Source organism: Eufriesea mexicana, unplaced genomic scaffold, assembly GCF_001483705.2.
Source record: "Eufriesea mexicana isolate 0111107269 unplaced genomic scaffold, ASM148370v2 scaffold1482, whole genome shotgun sequence".
NCBI lineage: Eukaryota > Metazoa > Arthropoda > Insecta > Hymenoptera > Apidae > Eufriesea > Eufriesea mexicana.
Window position 1 is genome coordinate 1,897,995 of NW_016909634.1, and position 22,298 is coordinate 1,920,292.

General features: G+C 33.1%; 1 protein-coding gene and 1 pseudogene across 1 annotated transcript in view; both read right to left on the minus strand.

Moving 5' to 3' along the window:
* dnc (phosphodiesterase dunce) overlaps positions 1-18,302 on the minus strand; it is a 368,500-nt gene extending 350,198 nt beyond the window's left edge. Inside the window, exon 1 of the mRNA XM_017901155.1 lies at positions 17,687-18,302. The gene's annotated coding sequence lies outside the window, so the exon portion shown is untranslated. The remainder of the gene's footprint in view (positions 1-17,686) is intronic.
* Positions 1-22,298, minus strand: part of LOC108548270 (aldose reductase pseudogene) — a 71,004-nt pseudogene that overhangs the window by 25,901 nt on the left and 22,805 nt on the right.

Below are 22,298 nucleotides of genomic sequence, written 5' to 3' on the forward strand. Positions count from 1 at the left end.
TGATACGATGCATTTTTATTATTCTACTTTCTTCTGAATGTATATATTATGATCGTAAACGATGAAATTATAAAAGCTGTTTTCGTGAGATAAGTGTATTTTATAAAATAATTAATATAAGTAGTACATTTTTTGATAAAATAATATAATTTTATTACTATCATAAATAATTGCAAAAATTTATTATGATTAAATAAAATTATATTATTATCTAAATTGTATTTTATTCTATCAATATGTGATATATAAATAATATTATATATTCTCTCACCAATTTAAATTTAGATTTCTTATTGTCAATAGAAATGGAAAAATAGATAACTAAAAATGGTATATGTATTTATTTCTGACTTACTGAATGAGACTTACTTAATTATAAGCAAATCTTGAAGTTTTTAGGTTTGGAACATACTACATACACTATATCTTATAATTTTGGAACATAAATATATACTATATTTTAAAATATGAAATATTCAAAGCATCCAGTATAAATGCAAAATATCCAAAGTAGAAACTCTTCCAATATAAAATTCCAAAATAAAAGAATGTAATTTATATTCGGTAATAATTTATTACCGAATATAAAATTCGGTAATTAATTTATCGAAACGAATAATCGAAGTACCTACTAAATCTATAATCATTCCTAGAAAACATATCTTTTCATTACCATAATACAAATATACCTACCATAAATTCTCTTCGTCTAAAACCTACCAGACAGATTCATACGGAAGCAAGTAGAAACAGACACGCCAGACCAGACAGGCTTAAGTAGCTTCACACAATAGCCAGACGCTCTCACAGTCGGAAAATTTTCCATTAACCAAAACAAAATTATAATTTAAAACGAGCACTTCCGTTTCTCGAATTCAACAAATTCGCCTTACTTGCCATTCTGGAATCGTACGAGAATAAATAACTCTTCGAATAACTTTCTCCTTCGTTCCGATGCAATTTACACGATAAGAGCATCTAAAATGGCGGACCCTCATTTTTTCTTATTACAAAAGACACGTTTCTTTTTCTTCGATAGATCTAATCCACTTCGTGCAGTGATTTACGCGGACGGTAATAAAGTTTAATAAAATTTTACGACCTATTCTAGGTGTTTTATTGGGAGCGAAATGGGCGGGAAATCGTGAAACGAACGACCGCGATAAAAATGTATTTGGTGGACAATGACCTCCTTATACGGTATGAAAATTAGCTTTACGTATGTCGACTGGTAGAATAAGCGATGGTAATTGTTGTTTAAGGGTCATTAACGTCGACTGGAACGAACTGGGACGAAGACAGCAGCGTTTCTACGGTAATCGAGATCGAAAGCGATACAGGTAATTCGTCGAAGACGATGATGTAATGGGAAGTCGTATGACTGTTCCGACGAGTTCTGTGCATATTATTAGGGAGCAATTTGTGTGCCAAATATGGGCTCAAGCCCGTTATTGGTGGATTGTAGTATAGTTCCATGCAGCAGACATTGTAATTTAAAATTAGGTATTTTGAGTGGATTAATTAATTATTTGCCTACATTCGTGAAAAATCATGGATAACGAAATTCAATTTCCTGTTATTATATTATCAGAAAATTTTCATTTATTTCATATACTTTTTCTCTTATATCTATCATGTATTATATTTTCCAGTCCTATGCTATCCATTGCTATTACCCAATAGCAAATTTTTCTATTATTTAGCAATTTTTATTATTTTGTAACGAAAAACTCTGCTAAGATGTCGAAAGAGTATTAATATCGCAAAATTTTTAAAATTCCATTTTGGTAATATATAAAATTTAACAACTGGCAATAATATTCGAATTAAAATATTGATTATTTCATGCTTGAAATAGAAGACAAGAATATCGATAAAATTGAAGATTTATCCCCTACTCTAATTTCTGTAGAAAATAAAATCCTCCAAAAAATTTGGTGGAATCATATTTATTCGAAACCGAATTTCATCGCATTTAATAAATATAACATTTCCTCATGAGATAACAATTTCCAAGACCAAGTCTATCCAACCAAATCCAAGTTGCATGTATTCTCAAACTACGTCAAACGCTTGGATGCTAGGAATTGCTCTGTCACGACCGTCCTCGTGTTTAAACAAACGTGTTAATAATTCCATCACGTCGCAAAATAATTCGTCATTGAAATATCAAGCCATAATATTCTCTCTTGCGAGCCAATAAATTAGGATCTTGTCGAGGAAAGGCTGACCCGATAATTCCGGTGGAAAAAGAAGAAACATGAGGAATGGAAAAAAGGAAAAGCTGTCAGGCAGATAAATCTGCGAAACGAATTGGTGCATGTGACATTGCGATCGCGAGGCGACACAGGGTGGAGGGTGGGAGTGGAGGGTGTTGGAAGTCGTCTAAAACCGGTCCGCATTAATTTATAGTCAGTCTCGCGCGATCGTATTGCGATCACGTACGCGTTTATTCACTTACGACCGGCCAGCGTGAAACGATCAGATAATTCGTAGTTATGAAATCGCCACGACTTTCCACCGTTCGTCTAGAATTCGAACGGGCCGAAGGAAAGGCGATTTCGCGAATTGAATCACGGCCAATCGTGTTTGTACTTCGAGCTGTTTACAAGATTCACGAACAAGGTGTTCGATGGTGATTTTGATGAAAGTCCAAATATGCTTTTGTCGGTTGGTTATTATTGGAATCGTTTATTGTTTGGGTATTGAGTCTTGAAAGGCGAAATTGGTATGAGGGATATAATTGTTTAATTTTACGTGGAATTAATATTAGAACTACCGATCTTTAATGGGTATGTAACTATAACGTGCACAGATTATAGTAATTTCAGTGATACGATGAATATAATGATTCTAGTTCTTTCTTAATATGAGTTGATACCAATTTTATTCTTAAAGCAGGTGGATGTGTTCGGTGATTGCAAAAAGGAAAATCTGGGACCAGTCATTTTGACTGGGTTGGTAGTTCTAGTGTTAAAGAGTATGATGTATTAGATTTCTCTAGTTTCAGACACTTTAAAGCTCGATTTAGGGAAAAATGGAAGCAGAATTCGTGGTAGAATTTAGCTTGCAAGTGTAGAATATAGCTGTTGAACTTGTAAGCATGCTTTCTCGGTGTTGAATGAATAAATTGTAGATTTAAAAACGTAAATATGGAGAAGTTGATGCAAATGAAAGGAACACTCAAAGCAGAGCAATTAAATATATTTCTGCATTTTCTGTAAAAAGTTTCGAGTTAAACTAATCCTGAAAAGTCCTGTTTACACGGGATCAAACTTCAATTCAATCGAAAATTAAATATTAAAAAAAGAAACTCGTATTTTCCGATGAACTGTAGTCCAAGTGCATTCTAGATTTCCTGGCAAATCCCTTTTAATATGTAAAAATTTGGTAGGCATTACTCCGAATTTATTTTTCGAAAAAAGTCGCTTAAAATGTGAACTAAATTTCTCTATAAAAGTGCAATTTAAATACTCTTTGGATTTCCTGAAAAATCCAATTATTTCTGCCTCTCTCCTCTCAAAACGTTGCAGATATTAAGTGTTATTCCAAATCTATGTAATTTTTTCGAAAATGTAAAAAAGTCTGTTTAAATACAGCAGCTATATTATGTGAGAAATTGCAATTCAAATACGCTATAATTTTCCACGAAATCCAATTTTCTTCTCAAAACATTACGTTATTTTTATTTTGGACTTATCGCACCAACTTCTCTTAACAAAAGGAAAGAAAATTTATATCAGAGGTTCCTGCAGATGCTTCTGTGATGCATCTACTTCATTCTAAGAAATTGTATACATTTTTTACAAAATTCTGTTCATTTTAAAAATATAACACTATTGTTCCAAACCTACGAAATTTCGTGTAGAGAAGAATATCAGGAACATCAACAGTTCAAATATCCAAATTATCCAAATAATTGCTATTTTATTAGCGTACAAAAATTCTTCTAAAATCCCGAAATCCAAATCCACCATAAACACCTAGCAAAATGTTACGTTGTTCTGTCGATTTTCTTCAGAACAAACGGTAACTCCAAAAGCTTTTATAGTACCACCTCGGAACAGCTATGGCATGTATCTCTTCATGCTAGAAATGAGCATGGGCTCTAACCACGTGGAACATTAACGTTGAAATTAGGTTAGCGTGCATAAAACGGATACAGGCTACATGTAAATACCAGTGTTTAAACTTCCGCCATATTATTAGTCTTGCTTTCAAATTTATTTTAAATATAAATCCCGCCGAGATTCCTGTAATTTTCTTGCACGGATATAAGCTTAAATAACGCCGCCATAACTACCCGTAATATGAGCGAAGCCATTCGAGGGAACACGGTTAAGGAGAGAAAAGTGCAACGATGGTCTTGAAAGTTTCATTCCGGGGATTTTTCTTTCTGCCAAGTGTGTCGCGTGATAAACTTAAGTGGATGTTTCGGAAGCACCCGATGGCAAATGATCCTCGAAAAACAGCGGGTAACTTCTGCAAAAATGGATATTCATCGCTGGATGTGTAATACGTCACGTTTCTCGAATTGTCGAGGTCAAGAAACTGGATAAATGGCTACCCCGAGACTTAACAGATCGGGATGAGCTGCTTTCACTGAATGTGCATTCATTGTTGCTAATCCGCTGTAAACGAGACCCATTTTTTCGAATCGTTATGAGAAGTGTGCTCGTGAACGATTTTCGCGATGGCTTGAACGAAGGTAGTCTTTGATTATACTTCAAAATTGCTACTTCATCGTCGGAACATACCATTCGAGGCATTAAAAAATTATGGCACTTGGAAAATTGTCAGGTAAACAATTTTGAAATTACTGTTATTCGCAAGGGACTACATACAGGGTGTTTAAAAAGCAGTATCCAAGAAATTGAGGGCTCATGGTACTCATTGAGAAGAATAAGAGGTGAGCAATTAATATTCGATAATGTGAGCGAATTTCTTTGCAATATGTATGATACATTAAATGTAAACAAAAGAATTGATTTAATGGGACTTTACTTATGTTGCTAGTTAGATTAATTTACACAAGTAAATGAAGTACAAACGTTTTTTGCTATAATCAATATGCAATACTTTTTTCTTTTGCGAATGCAAAACTCTTCAGGTCGAGGAATTCTACGACGTAGATTTTCTGTTCTTTATCATAGTTCAATCGTCATTTATGAGTAAATATTTAAGTGACTCCACAGAAAAAAATTCACAGATTTAAGTCGAGTGGTTAAGAATAATCTGTTTAATTATTCGGCATAATTCGAGATCCCACGAACTTCAAGGGACATTAACAAAATTAAACGAACTTCTGCTCGAGGAATTATCATTTTAAAATCTTCCAAATTATTAAAAAAAGAAGAAGGAAGATTCTTGAAGGAGTTGGAGTGTCCAGAAATTCTGAATTTTGGAAAATTCATATTTCTGCATTGAATAATTAGTAGACTAAACAAGCCAATTTCCTACAAAAATACGTTATTCCAGTAATTTACTAAGGAACTCCAATATTTCGAATTAAAAACTTCCGATCGTCGAATAATCTCGTGGGAATTGCTGTGTAATATTCGTAATGAACGTTAAATTTCCGTTCCAACCTGCAGGATCGCGATAACGACGAGAATTTCGAAGAAGCTTGGACAAAGCCAACTCCAAGCCTAATTAGTCGCGGAATAGACCGACACGCCAACTATCGGCATTGAATCGGTCCGTGGACTCGCATTATCTGCATCCTGCATGGTGTTGATCCGTGATATGCTCGAGCATTGTGCTGGTAAACCACATGTCACCCCTAACGGTTAGCTATCGATCAAACGTATACACGATGCGTCAGCTTACTGGCTTCCAGTTCTACTAAGGATACCTTTCTTTCAGGGGAATCGATGATGACTATGAAAGGTAGGCTACTCTCTAATCTTCGATAAAAAATCAGACTAACAAAAACACGCAGAAGTTTGGAAGCATATTTTCTCATCATCCCAGGATACACACTTCCGACTATGCGGTATACTTGGGACTGAGACAGTGTTGGATAATTAAATATGCCTGATAATATACGTACATGTGAAGTGATACGAATGAAGAATATAATATGAAGATTAAGTATAAGTATAATATAATATAAATTATACTCTATTATAAATGAAATAAAATAAATGAATAATATAAGAATATAATATACATGAAATAAATAAAGAATATAGTACAAGTAAGGAATAAACATAAGAATACAACCTTAGGTAATACAATAATGAAATTTATATTAATAATAGTACTTGATTATGTAATTAAGTACATCAAATACGAATCATTTTTTGATTACCATCTAGTCAAATCTTTAATTCTGTATATAATATTAACGAATCTGCGGATAGAAATGAATACCAATATCTTCCACGTTTAACAGTTAACAAATTTATATATTTAGATAATAGTATTTAAATATTGACAACAATTCTCAATAAACTATTTTGAACACAAAGATTGTCTCTATCTTGAAAATTCTTCTCTCTCTCTCTCTCTCTCTCTCTCTCTCTTATTAACACATGTTTATTCTATGACGATTCACACGTAAACGTTTTATTCTGTCACATTCTTCTAAACATTTTTTTAACAACATTCATATTAGACTCCACTCGCACATGTTATATTTATATCATCTCAAATGATTTTCACTTATTCTACCTCATTCCCATTCACACATATAAAATAAAACCAACACTCGCAGCATCCTCATATTTACTTGTGATAATTTATTTCAATATTGTAATTGCACCTATGTATTCTGCCGTTGTCGAGTATAAACGGCAATATCTCAAAAATGGAAATTTATAACCAGAAAAATAATCGAGATCAATATGCCGATTAATCAGGTTCAGAATAATCGGAACTCCACCGTATTTCGTTACTCAGAAACGAACACCTATATTTCCATTATTGGTCTGATCTCTCGAGTCTACTATATTAAAACTCCAAGAGCATCGATTAGGAGGGATCTTCGCGTTTTTATGGACAGATAACGTCCTCGATGAGCCATTTCAGTGAGGTCCATTTACGGTAGGTGAATTCTAAACCTAGCTTTCTAGGCCAGTCTCGTGGATTCTCTCAGAGTCACAGAAGCCTAACTCTCAACGTCTTCGATCTGCGATGACTAATCGAAATGGAAACGTTCGAGACGGTTTCCGGACAGAAGTATGCGAGGTCCAAATAGGAGATCTTGGGAAGGAAGAGGTAGGTGCCGAAAACAGACGCTGATCCAATTTCTCGCGGGAACAAAGAAGGCTAGCCCAGAACTGATTCTTCCACCCAGCGAGCTGGAGGAATAGAACGAACAATAGCGCGGGAAAAATCCGCGGGTTGAAAGCACGTGAAAAAAATACTCGTTTCACGGTACACGAAGAGAGAAAAAGAACCGCACTTGCGATTGTGCACGCGAACGCAGCGTAAAGGCCGTTTTCAACGAGCGAACTGAACGAGAAACATCGGCGGGAATAAAGGAGGGACAGCTGTGCTTGGAATTACGCGATATATTATATCCATAGGCAGGATTACGCGGCACGACGAGACAGATTAGCAGAAGCATTCTTTGCACGCTGGATTCGAGGTAAAATGTCAGCGTTCCGTTTTAAAGCGTTGAACAGAACTTGGGAAATAATGGCCGGAGCATGGTGCGCGCGAGAGATACACGAGGGATGGTGTATTAAAAATATCTGCTTTGTCGTGGAAAAGTTTGTTGCGCGATGCACTCGCTTACAACTTGCACTAAAGTCCATAGTTCAGGGACAAAGTGGTGTGCAATCGATTGAAAACATAATACGCAACGATACATTGTTCCACCTGACGGCTGGTGTATCGTTGTCGATTCGAGATCTCGCAATGATGATGGGTTCCAAAGGCCAATTATGCTTGTGATTGATTTATGTTGCCCGGTTTCCAGCTCGCTGTTAGGTGTGTGGTAAGGTGAGAAAGTGCTTTTAGTAAATGAAAATTTTTTCCTTTATTTTATCTTCCGACAAATCTTTTTACCTTTGATAAGCAGGATTTGAAACTGAAGAGATCATTTATAGATTGGGATACATATCTTTCAGGAAGAATTTTATATTTTCTTTAGAGAGAGAAAGTCATTGTGAAAGTGATTTTATTCTTTTGGAGTTTTAGAAATATGGAGTGGCATATTTCTTTTTTGAAAAGAATATAAATTATGTTTAAACTAAAGTGTAATTTATTGATTCGAAATTATTCATTGCATCATAATAAAGGTCTTTGTCTGTTAGAATTTCTGAACTATGGATTGGGATTTTTCATTTTCAAAATAAATAGTACATTTTATCTATAAGAAGAATTATTGTAATATTGAAAAAGATTTTCATCGTCTACGATTGTATGATTATAGGGTGGGATGTTTTCCCCTTGGATAGATTCGTAAATTTTACTTGTAGAAAGATGTAATTCTTTCGTAGTTATTGTAGTATTTCAAAAGACTTCATTCACATGAGGTTTTAGAAGGATAGATTCGAATGTTTTTATCTTGGAAAGAATTTTAAATTGTATTTAAAATAGAAGACACCTTGTTTATTTGAAATTGTTTTCCGATTTTATTGTATCATGGAAGGAACTTTCCCTGGAATTTTATGACTGTAGACACACATGTTTGCCCTTGGAGATGAATTTTGAACTGTATTTGTAAAAAGAAATGTTTCTTCTTACGTACCATTGCGTTGGATTTTGTTCTTTTGAAATTTAAAAAATTTACATTTATATACCAATCTCTTGAATAAATTTTTAATTATACTTAGAAGAAAACGTAATATTTTTTCCTTAAAAATTATTTTGAGTCGAAGAAATTTGTTTATTGTTATTTTAGAACTATCTACCTTCTGGGATGAAGCTTAATTTATATTCATATAAAGGGAAGTGATTTCTGATTCGAAATTATTCTGTTATATTTATGGCAGTGATGAAACTGAGTTGTTTTGAGCAATTTAAATAACAGTTGGCTGTTGAAACTATAGAGAATATAACATGTAAACTCTGGATGAAAATAATATTTAGGTATTGCTCGCAGTAATTTATTTCTCTACCAACGATTTTTGCAGAAAATAACCACAAAATTCGCAGAGATAGGATATTTCAGTAACAGTCACAGACTAAACGGATTTCAGTTGCATTCATGCATCACGAACATACATTTTATAAATGTATCTGAGCTGATGACACAAATATTTGAATATCTTATGCATTCATAATATTTTATTCATATTACAGAGAAGCAAGAATCTACATCTCTAGGATGAAAATTTTTTGTTAATCTTAAGATAAAACACGGAGCTGAAGGAGTTCAGAGAGTAAAAATATACAAACCAATCGAATTTAATTTCCACATTTCCTCTCGTATCCTGACGAAATATCGCGGATCACCATTCCGTGATTAAAAAATTCGAAATGTCACCAGATTCGAATCTAATACGAATTTAGAGGCGGATTGTCGAGAGTTACAGGCGGAAAAATTTCCACACAGGCTGCATTAATATTTATGGAGACCTTAAACCGCAAGAGGAGCGTATCTCTGTGGAACGTTTGTTGCTGACAACATCATTCAACGCATTCAACAAATACAAAAGTTGTTCCCATACAAGATTTACATGGCGAGTCCCTTTGACATGGAAATCCCTAGACGATACTCTCCACCGAAAGTGACCAAGTTGCCCTTCCTTCACAAGCAGGAAATCAATTTTGCATGTGCAGAATCTCGAGAGATTACCAAAATGATTTCATACTTTATTTCCTAGATTTTAATTACTATCGTTTCCCGTGACTACGTGGTATTATTGAGGTTACGGTAAATGTGTCTCGACAGGATACAGTGTCAGTGACATGTTTTTAAATGCAAAGTTTCGTCCATGCAATTAAATACAAAAACACGTATATGTTTAAAAATTTTTCATTAGTATTGCGACAAAAATAATATTTGTGAAATAAAAATTTTCAACGAAATTGTCACGAAATTTAAGATTTCTAGACCGTAACCGTTAAATATTCCTCATACTCGGTAGATCTGTCAGAGACTGCTAATCCAAAGTAAATTTTCGTGTCTCGATGAGCACTCCGGTGTCCTAAATCATCAAAGGACGATTTCAACATGGCAGCCATTAAAACCTAAAACGCTTTCCTAGTGCGAACTAAATGAACATCAGCTCGTTGAACATTAGAAAGACTAATAGTGTTTCGTACTTCACCCGGCACATCGATAAAATCCTCCGAGCTTTCCATATTCATTCGTGTGCTCCTCTATGTAACTACACCCGCTTAAAATGCGAAACGTCTTGGCGAAACACACGCGAATATTTCACGGAGGCCAAAGGTATCACGCTGAGTTGGAAATTATAGTTTCGATTCTTGTCAGCTGAAAACATCAATAACGCCAACTTATTTAACGTTGTCTTACGCTTAAACAATATTTATGGAATCTCCAATTTCAATACAATGATGAATGTCTTTTTCATACATATTTCTATATGTCTAGAGTTTTAGAGAAAATACTATTGGCACGATTTCCAAAAATTCTAAGCTATCCATTAATCGAGATGTAAAACGTGCGATCCACATATGAGGAAGAAATGAAGAAAAATAAATCATATATCGTAACAAAAATTATACAATTTAATTGAATGTCAATAAGACGAATTAATATTCAATATTTCAAACAATAATCCTTGAGAAATAGAAAGATATAACTTGCACTGTTTTTCCTTGCAACCATAGATGTATTACTATATTATATATTTCACAACTTTTAAGTAATTTTTACTTTCAATATCTCTATCAACTAATAATTAACAGTAATAACCCGAATAATCAGGAAATCCCGAAGTACAATAATTCTTCAATGTTAATTCCCATTATTGACATCTAATAACCCACTAATCCAATTTTTAAACATAAGCAGAGCTCTTTTGAATAGAAATTAGATCTAAATATAAATCTAATTCTTCGCTTCGAAACGAGACCCTAAGCCTCTATCCACACCAGCATCTACTACACATCAGGAAAATAAGAAATTACCAATTTATACCTAGAATTTCATCCTGAAAAATGGTAAAATCTATCCTGTCTCTTAAGCAATTTCAAGGATCAACAAGAAACCGGGAAAAAGATTAAAATGTATCTCTTAGAATAGAAGAATGAGTTACTAAATTGCGTTCACCTCACGTCCAAAGTGATTACGATCGATACACTCGAGAAATCGTTCACGGAGATTCATTTTAAGAGAAGATAACCTCTTCGTGCATGATGCAGTTAACTCGAAATGGTTGTCAGGCTCGCTGATGGACAGCTTCGATCTGTTGCACGTTCGACGTGGCCGTAAACGAGCTCGAACCATGGAGAAATTCCGCTAACAGGCGGCAGGTGTGAAGAAAAATGCTGCTCCTCGAATAGGATTTGAGTGTCCGATCATTTTCAGTGATACCCGGACACGTGTTCGGAATTCTCTGCTTCCTCGAGGTTAAATCGATCCGGAGTTACCGGACAACCGGTGCCATGGGTTGGAATGGTCGTTGAGGAGCAAACTGGGACTGAGATTTATTATAATTCTGGTGGAACACTGAAATTTATGGTAATTGTGTTTTTTCCTTTATTATTTTCATTTTTACGAGCCTCAGTGAGATTATTTGGTAATTTAAGAGACACACTGACACGTAGAATTTTCAGTTCTAAAGTCTCTCAATGTGATTCTGACGCGAGCATACTAATTATTATGTTGCTCAATGAAAATATATGTAAATTTCTTTAAATATGCGCAATGTTATTTCTGATACTTTTAATAGATATATACTGAGGATCTCGAAGTTTCAAGGTTTGGTTGAGTTTTTCTGAATTCATACATTTTTATTCATTATTCTCTTTGATCATTTAACACGACTATAATTTGTATTGCGATATTTCAACCTTGGATCTACCTAAAATTTATAATTTGTTTTTGACTAACGGACTTTTCAAGAAAATCGAGATTTTGATTTAACCAAATTGTCTTTTTCAATGTAAAATTCTTGTCTGAAACGAATTGTAATTGTTAAAAAATATTGCAAAATAACCTGTTGTTAGATTCTCAATACTATTAAAAAATCAAACATCTGAGTGTCACGAACAAACCTCTTGACTTAATTTCACTGTAAAATACACTGGCTTTACTAGAACAAATTAAATTCCTCAGCTCTTCATGCTGACCGAGGAACCTCGAGCAAACTCAATGAAAACAGAGAACAGGATAATAGATGAAGCAAATTTTATTCTCTCTTCAACCAAAAATATTTGTTTAAAACCATCGATAATCTACCGAGAATATTATAAAATGGCGTATGGAATAAAATTCACTTTACTGTTCCAAGATCAAGCATCTAAATGTCAATAACAAACCTCCTAATTCAATTTCGCTAACAAATAGACCAAGAATGGACTTCCTTGGCTTTTCCTCCTGACTTACGAACCTCGAATAAACTTGATGAAAATAGAAAATAAGGTAACACATTGAACCAGTAGATATAGTCTTTCCACGTAGTTGTATAACGAATCGATCGCTAACAGAAGTCACGAACTCGCATTTTTCCTAATTCGACAGGCCATCCAAGTCCAAAGGGTTTACGTAATCCGCAATACTTTAGCCCCAGCCACGATTTCCCAAGATCCATTGGAAGGACAGTTCTCAGTTCTCTTGAGAATATATCATAAATACATAAACTTGTCGCGAAAACAAGTCCATGGCGGCTCATTAGAACTTCGACCTGAAACAACCGAGCAACACGCGTTGGAAAAACGCGAGTCGGTGGAGCAAAAGAAGAATCCATCAAAGTCAATCATCTACAGAACCATATCTCAACTGGAGTATTACAGCACACTAGTGTACCACAAGAATTTTTGTACGTACCAGGAAAATTTAAGAAACGCAATATCTAATTATTTACTTGGAAATATTTTGCACATCTTTTTTCCTTCAGTTTGTCAAATAAAAGTATGTGCTGGTAATTATAAAAATGCTCTATATTATTCATAGGAATAAAACTATTTTTGATAAAATGGTAGAGAATTGGAATATTAGGTTGAGTTTGTAGCTTTGGGCAATTAATTTGTAAAATTTATAATATATATAAAGCGCGGAAGTTTAAAAATTTCGATACCAAATATATATGACTTGGGCTACTTTCATAATTACCAGTGCATATGTATAACAGTAGTGTGAAGCCGTAAATGATATTTTCTTTCTATCTAACGTATAATTTTAACAATTACTTCATATTTGCTTATGCTATAAGATGAGAAATGTGGACACCCTATGATCCTCCTTTTACACTGTTGAAGCATACCAAATGAAAAAGAATCTTGTAAAATGTCATACAGAAATATAAAAAATTTGTTTTACAAAACATAAACTAACCTTAAAGTTGTATAAAAAATACCGTGTAAATAGTGGATCAGATGTAAATGGTGGAAATGAATATATAATCACAGGTCCAATTATTCTCAGGATTCAAGTTTTCAAGTCACACATTTGGAGCTACTAATGAAAGGAAATGTTATTATGGTCACGGTCCAAAATTCTCGAATGTAGGTACTCTGATTACAGTTTGAAGTTTTACCTTTTAATCATTGCGGGTGCATACATGCTTCCGATGAACGTGTTCGATTATGTGTGCCGCAAATGTTATCAACGTCTTATTGGTAATTACACCATAACGTTTCCTCACTCTGATGATTATTAATATCCATTCCTACTATCATCGGAATAAAAATTTGCTATTAACTTGTACGTGCTACAAAGTATATACTCCTTAATAATTTTGTAGTTTCTCGAATAAATATTGCACAACCGAGCCGGAACTTCATTCTTTAGATACCGGTATATTTTTAAGAAATATTTACGAAACGTCTTAAATATTAAAACTTCAAAATAATTGATGTCATATCAGAAATAAAATAGAAGATACATTGATTACGTCGGACTTATTTAACCCCTTGAACTACAATTTGATAGTAAGAAGTTGTACATTGAAGTAGTATTTTATTTTAATTAGTCACTATACGTCTATTTTATACAGAATAAAATTATACAAAAATTCCAAGATCTGAATAAATTTCGTTAAAATGCGATAAATATAATTTTAGTCGCATGACAAGCTTTTCTCTCAAATGGATTGAAATAATATTCGAAATATTACAGAAAAGGAAAGCTAGAATAAAAGCAAAATCGTTATTGCTCGTCTGATACATGGAAACAAGACCTTTTGGTACCATAACTGCTCAAATGAATATTCTGTTTGTTCGCACAAGATATAATAAAATCTATTCTTCTCTTTTCACTTTTTCAGCAAATAAAGAAAATTCTGGTTACGGAGGCTTAAGGAAAGGTATTTCTAATGCGAAATACATTGAAACCGACGCTGGTTACTCGTTAAAATTCGAGCAAATAGAATGGATGCGCGCAGGCGGAGACAAAGACGTGAAACGCGGAATTTCGTTAATTCTTGGCCACGTAACGAGCCCGCGTTTCCGTTAAAAATAACAGGATCCGCTTTCGAACTTTCCGACGACAAAATTGAAACAAATCCCCGCTAAAGTAAAGCGCCGAGAACCCCATGGGAGCAATTTTTGTTGTCCCGACGTTGTTAGCTGTTTATTTTATTCGTACTCCTCCTTCCCGCTCGTATCGTTGCAAGATTCCTGTATGCGAATATATAATTCATACCGATGAATTTGCATGAACCACCTATTTATGTAACTCCGTGCAATATTTTAATGAATTCGCGTTTCGATTTCCGAGTTTCTGTAATTGGCATGTCTTAATGAATTTGTATAACAGTTATTTCAATTACAGTTGATGCGATCGTGTTATTAATGCAGGATTATTGTAATATTAATCATTCGAGATTAATTGAAGAAGCAATGACAGTAACGTAATGTAGATATGATACACGTGTAATAATATAATTTTAGATAAGCTCATTGTTCAAAATTTCTGTAACAATTATTACAGAGAATTAATTTATGAGGAATTGTATGTTAGGGGAAAGTGTTGGGTTGAGCAATAAATAATGTCTGATTTTTGCAGTAGATTATGCTCTTTTACTTTTTAGTATGAAGCACTTCTTAATTACTGTTGAATAAAATTATTATTAAGTATAATTATATTCTAATTATTTATTATAGGTTGAAATGATCAATGTATTGTTAAAAAGACTTTTTTGTTTCAAATAAAATAATTCCTGTTTCCTACTAAAAATATCAATATTATTTATTGACCAACCCAATAAATATTATAATTATAATTAATGTTCGTACATTTTGAGATTGTCTCTTTCCTCAAACTAAGAAGGAATGTCTTTTATACGAGAAAATGTTTGAACTCTAGAAATAATAATTATTATTGAAGAACTTTAATAATTATTGTTTGTAACATTAGAGAAGCTTTCCACTCAGTAGAATGTTATTTAATTACGAGGAAGTTCATTAAAATCTAATTCTCAGAGTGAATACAACGAATTTCGTATTTCCATTTAATTATCTTGTGTGTAATTATTCTGATACACATGAATCTACGTAACGTTCATATTCTGGAAAATTTCATCTTTTTCATGCTATAGGAATCAAAATAAAGTAATTGTCACCGTACGTACATACGTGTTTCTAATCAACACCAAGAATCGGAGAAGAGAATAAAGAAGAAGATAAAAGAAAGAACTGATTTAGATTTTAGAAAATTAGAAATAAGAACACAATAATATAAGTTTTGCCTTGAAATGAAAATTGTTCAGCGAATATAAGTTCCTAGGCGAGAGAACCGGAAGCGCGGATAACAAGGGGAAGTTAACGAAAAGATTTCCGTGAAAACGAAACACTGTTCTTCATAACTTCAAACAACCTCGTGCGAGCTTTTCACAACAGAAGAGTCTTACTATGTCAAACAATTCTAGCGACTGAACGGGGCTAATAACTAATTATTCCCACTTTGTTTCGAACGTTATTGTGTGTGCCGAGAGAACAGGAATTAAACAAATTCCTGCAGTAGAAGAAATTTGTTTGCCCTGCTGCATATTAGATATTCAATTACAGATATCGAATAATATAAGTTGTATTTCGTATACAAAATTTGGAGTTTTAATATTGAAAAATAACAATTATATAATAATAGAAAATTTATTGCGTAATATTTCTGATGATTTGCGAAATTTCGCGAAAATAAATATCGATATCAATTTTTGCAAGATAAAAATATTTCTAATATAAAACTTTTATAGGAATATTATCAACGTAGAATATATAATGTAGAAATATTCCAAATATAAAATTTATAATGTAGAAATATTTCTAATAAAAAATTTGCAGTACAGAAATATTACTAATACCAACTTCACAAAATAGAAATATTCCTAATCAAATATTTGCAATATAGGAATATTGTCAACATAGAATTTATAATGAATGTAGAAATATTCCTAATATAGAATTTGCAATAGGAAAAATATGCATAATGTGAAGCCTAGGGCATAAAAATATTCGTAATATAACACATAAAGTAGAGCAACATTTCTAACATATATTTGTAATACAAATAAATAATTAATTTATACTGTTAAACATTCTAAAGTTATGTTTATTAATCCTTGCAATTTTTTCTCTCAAACGTTATCAGACATCGACTATATAGTTTGAGAGAATATTAAAAAAATTTCACTGATTTCGCAAGGTTAGAAACGAATTATTCTTGTATTGTTGCAAACAATATTTTGTACGTTAAGAGAGAAAGAACTAAACGCATATTACATTTGTAAATAACAGAAGATCAATGTAAAGGAAGAAACTTATATTTACCTTATCACCACTCTTTACGTATTTGCATTATTCAATATACTTCTGCTTTTCTTTTATGTCCAGATAATTATGCAGCAATTCTTGTCGAAAATTTGCGATTACGTGACACACAGCATTGATAACAGCATTCTAGGCACGCTTACGGGTATATTCTATACGTTATCAATAATGAATAATGAAAAGTCACTTTATTTTCACTTATGTTCTATATGTTTAACGATTCGGCGAGAAGCACGCACACGAGACACTTGCCGAACATTACGATTTGCAATATTTTACCCGGCATCCCTTGCGAGCAGGATCGTAGAGGGAGAAGGGACTCGCAACGGTATCAAAATACCATCTATATTACATAAATTATTCAAAACACTCAAAATCTCTTACCTACAAATAATCTCGTAATTTATAAATTAAAATAATATATTTTATCAAAAATATATGCCCCTTTTTAATTAATAACAATGTCACTGTAAAGTGCGATATTTGACACTTGTTGTAATCATACGACACGTATCGGGCCGTGGGAAAGTCACGCCACCGCGTCGGTATGAATTATCAGTGCCCTTTTTTGGAGTAAAATAACGCGTAGTATATGCAGTTCGTTTTCTTTTCCTCTTATTTACCGTGCTAGTGAGAAGTGCGACGTTCCACGCTTCTTTCGATCGACAAATATGATGGAACGAGGACAGGCATGAAAAGAAGGCGCGATAGAGAGTAAAATCTACGAGGTATGTGCTCATTCCACCATAGCATCGAACGAAGCTTTTCAAAACAAAAGTGTCTCATGTGCGTCAACGTATTCAAAATGAAATGTAAACGTAATTTACGAACTCACGTGATCTGCTCAACCTCCGTTTCTTCCCTCCTAATTAGACGTGCGTTCGCCGCTGTGTCAACGCACACGACAGCAAAAATAGAACACACACACTCACACACGCACTGACGCACAAGAACACGTCGAAAACGCGTCGAAATTGGACTCTAAACACCACTAGAAACGACTGGGAAGAAAGGGCGAAGCGCGAGATAATCGGGCAGCGAACCGCGACTTGGAAAACGAGCCACAACACGATTCACTTTCGACTGCCTAGCTCTGTTTTCGGCACGCGCTGCTACCGAACGATTTTCTGGCGCAGGACACGGGACGTGGCATAAGCGCACGACGCACGCATCAACCGGCACTGTAGTCGACTGACTGACTGACTGGCCGACGGAGGCGTGTAGATAGAGAGACACAGAATGAGTAGGAGAAGAACGAGGAAACGAGACGTATCGCCGGGCCGATTTTCTCCGCTCTACGTTGAGATAAACGCGCGGACAGCCGGCAGTAGATGAATGAACGTACAGCACGTCCTTTGAGGCGCGTGCTTTTCGCGCGAATTCGCCTACCGCCGAACACGGCCACGACGAGCACGATCCGGACGACGAGCAGCACGACGACCAGGCACGAAAACTACCCGCGCTGCGGCGCTACTTGCTCGCTCGGCCCTGGCCGATCCTCTCCGACTGGGCACGGAAATGTACGAACCCGAACGTCGCGAGTCGAACTCTTTTAATTTATCGGGCGCGATTCAGTTTAACCCCTCCGAATAATTCTTTTTCCTTTTCTCGTGGTATTTGAAGGGTTTGGTTAATGGTTTCTGTACTATGTGTAATGTGGAAGTGATAGAAGAATGAAGAAAAGGTGGTAGAAATTCGGAGCAAGGTAAGACTACACTGTAATTATGTATAGAGTTAGATTTCGCTTGCTACGAGATTGATTAGAACGTTATGTTGCGGACGGTTCGTTGAATTCTTCTGTATTTTCTGAAGGTTATTATAGAAACGAAAATTTTAAGGGAAAATAGTGAGCCGCTATTTGAATGTGATTTATTGAATAATTAGGTAATTCAGATATTAACTTGAATGTTATTATATATTACCATTCGCTCTATTTTAAAGAGGAATAATTTTTTTATGGAAATCAAATGCGTAATTTTAATGATACCGAAAGGAATAGTTATAGCATTGAAATAACATTTCCATCAATATAAAGCAAAACACAATAATCTAGATATACAGTTACTTATAATATTTTTAATTTTCCAGTTTTTGTAAAATAACTTTCATTTTTATCCTTTCATATTCATTAGTCTGTTTGTAAGCAATTTTTATATTCCATATTTTATACAGCCATCTAGTGCTTTAGGGAAAACTGCAGTATAATATGGTACTTTTTGGTAAACGACATTTTCATAAATTTTTTACTTAGTTTCCATTTAATTCATTATCCTGGCAAAAATTGCTGGAATAAATTTTTCAGATTCATCAGAGCATCTTTGAGGTCCATTCGGGACTTTAATTTACATTTTCTATTTTTATAAATATCTCGAAAGTACTTTTTAATTTTAAAACTTTTCTGTTCGATATTTGATGGTTTTCTTTCATTCTTGGAGCAACTACATATTACAGAGTCATAAGAAAAAAACTGTTATTCGGTATAGAAGAAATCGTGAGCGTTTTGAAAACTTATATTTTTCCATTTCCGCAACACTCAGAATTATTTGCCCATGCATGCGAAACGTTAAAGGCTTTGGTAAAAAGTGCATCGAAAATACTTAAAGGTCTTTTCAACATTCTTCTGTGGAATAAATAAAAGGAAAAGTGGAGAATAAACGACGAGACAAAGAAACAAAGAATAATGCGGTTCGATATTTTCCATTTTATTCAATCCATCAGTGACAATTAAAAAAATACTTTTATGTTCTCTGCTTTCTAAATATTCGACGAAAATACAGAAGCCCGTCTTTTTCAGGCAACAGAAAAACAAAAGAAGAAATAACGTTTCTCTTATAACTATGAATATTCATAATAACGTTTCTATTATAATTGGATCTATAATTAGAATTTATATTTTGTTAAACATTTTTAAATCGAATAGTGGTCCTTAGTATTCTTGGAAATTATCACTAATGGAAAATAATTATTTGAGGTATATTAATATTGATCAAATTAGATTTAAATGAAATTAATATATTAATTAATGTTTTGTGCGCGCGATAATTAAATTAATTTAAATATTGTATATTTCATACTATAAAATCCGGAATTTACGTGTAAACAAATAATTATTTTTGTTTCGTTGCCTTTAATCGACTCGGTATTTGCATAATAATTAAACGGAAAGTGAAAAGATTAATTTAGACTTATTGTTATGTTTTTGTTGATTCCTGTAATGCAATATTTTTTTCAATAATTATTCCGTTTTTACTGCAACGTATTTCAACGATGAAATACATCACTTTCCGTCGAAATATGAAATCTTTTTCCTATAGTCGACACCACTAAAAAAAAATAGTCTTGATTATTATTTTTGCAACTGTGATTTACTTCTTGACCACGGTCCATTTATAGACACGCAAGTATTATAAATTTCTCAGTTATTGTGCAAGTTTCTATTAAAAGAAGAAAATAAACTTCATATTTTTATATGGAGAATGGATAATCTTGTCCCTTGTCCATAAAATCTTTTCAGAAATTCAAGTTCAAATCCAATTTTAATTTGATGGACTCCATCGATTATTTTCATAAAGTTTGAATACAGTATTCGTATAAAAGAATCGCGAGACCGTTTTCTTTCGAAATACGTGAATATTCGAAGAATACAAGAATAGTTGAAAAATAAGACAAAAAATTTGGTTCCAGAAATACGATTCGCAAAATCTGAAGACTTCTTTTTATTTTGCTTGGAGTGAGTAAAATCGGAGCTTCTTCGAGGTGGATAAACATGATACAAAATTACACGTGAATAATGTAACGTTAAATTCATTTTTATTCCGGGAAATAATTCTTTCAAATTTTCTTTTATTATTTTCAGTACTTTCTTCTATACTGTATGCAACATTTCATATAGTGAACATAAACTCTGAAAACAGGAAGTAAGATAAGGAAGATTAAATTTGTTACTGATCGCGAGTAAAATATATACTTCCTGTTCCATGTATCATTTTAATGATATTTAGGTTTGCTTAGGTTAGCTATATGGTATGTTTAGGTTGAAATGTTGACAGTCATGACTATCGTCGTCGTAATTTTAAATTTGTAAGCATTATCATTTAGTTTCAAATGTTAATCGAGAACTGTTAATTTATAGCAATTTCGTATCATACAATTGAATCATTAATGATGATTTATCCGCGGATAATTGTGCATTATGTATGAAGTATTTGATTTGTAATAGCAACTATAATGTAATAGTAATAAACATTACAACGTCCTACAAACTTAGAACACATATATATTCGCAATATGGAACGTGCTACAGGAAAATATTTCTAATATTTATTAGCAACAATTCCAGTGTAAATTTGCAATATAGAAATATCTTTAACATGAAATTTGTTGCATAACAATACTTCTACCATTGATGTTTCTAAAAATTCTTTAAAATTTCTGAAATTTCTAAGCCTTCCAAAATGTTTAAATGTTCATAAATTTTGTGCTATAAAAATATCTCTAATATAAAATTTGGAGCATAAAAATTTATCTGACATGGATCTTATAACATAAAAATATTTTAACTCAACATTTTAATTGATTATAATTTAAAAATAAATATTAAAAGTTATAAATAGTTTGATATCAATATAATATTATTAGTAATATCACTATAACAATATATTGATAAATAAATATAATAAGAATTGAGAAATGTACAGAAATGTAAGTACATGGGTATGTAACCCCCAAGTCACATTATATCATAAAACATCAGTATGTAAACATTTCTTATGTAAAAATCGAGTTATGGAAGTATCTCTGACACTTCTGTATTTCCATTAATAATTTACTTTATTCACTTTATCATTAAACTTTATCGAACTGTTATTAACTTCCTTTACGAGTTTTTGCATTTTAATAATCGCTGATGTCGATTATGTAACTCGATGATGTGCACGAGCAGATATATTTCTAATAAAGATGTTGCACAGCTTGTAACCATTGATTATGTCGCGTGTCATTAACGTTTCTTGATGTTTGTCTCAATTTAACGGGGACAGCAGTGGATGCATAATGAGAAACACGTTATTCCAACGCCTCGAGCATTCCTCACAATCCAATAATTGGCGTCACACATTCATGGTTCGATACATGATCATTCCGACCATAGAACTATATCGTTAGACTCATAGTTAATAATGAGAGATCAGACACGCAACGAGACGAAGGAATTACTATAATTCTCAAAAAATTGCTCGAAATTTCATTCATTCGCACAATCAATTCTACAATAATTAAAATTTTCTTCTTTCCATATTCATTAGCAAAGAAATTTTAAAAATCTTCATATATTCCGAAATCAAGTTGCATTAATTTCGATATTAATACAAATAAATATTGAATAGCATCGAATTAAAAAAGGATGAACAAGATTTTAATTTTAAGTAATTCAATAATGAAATAATCCA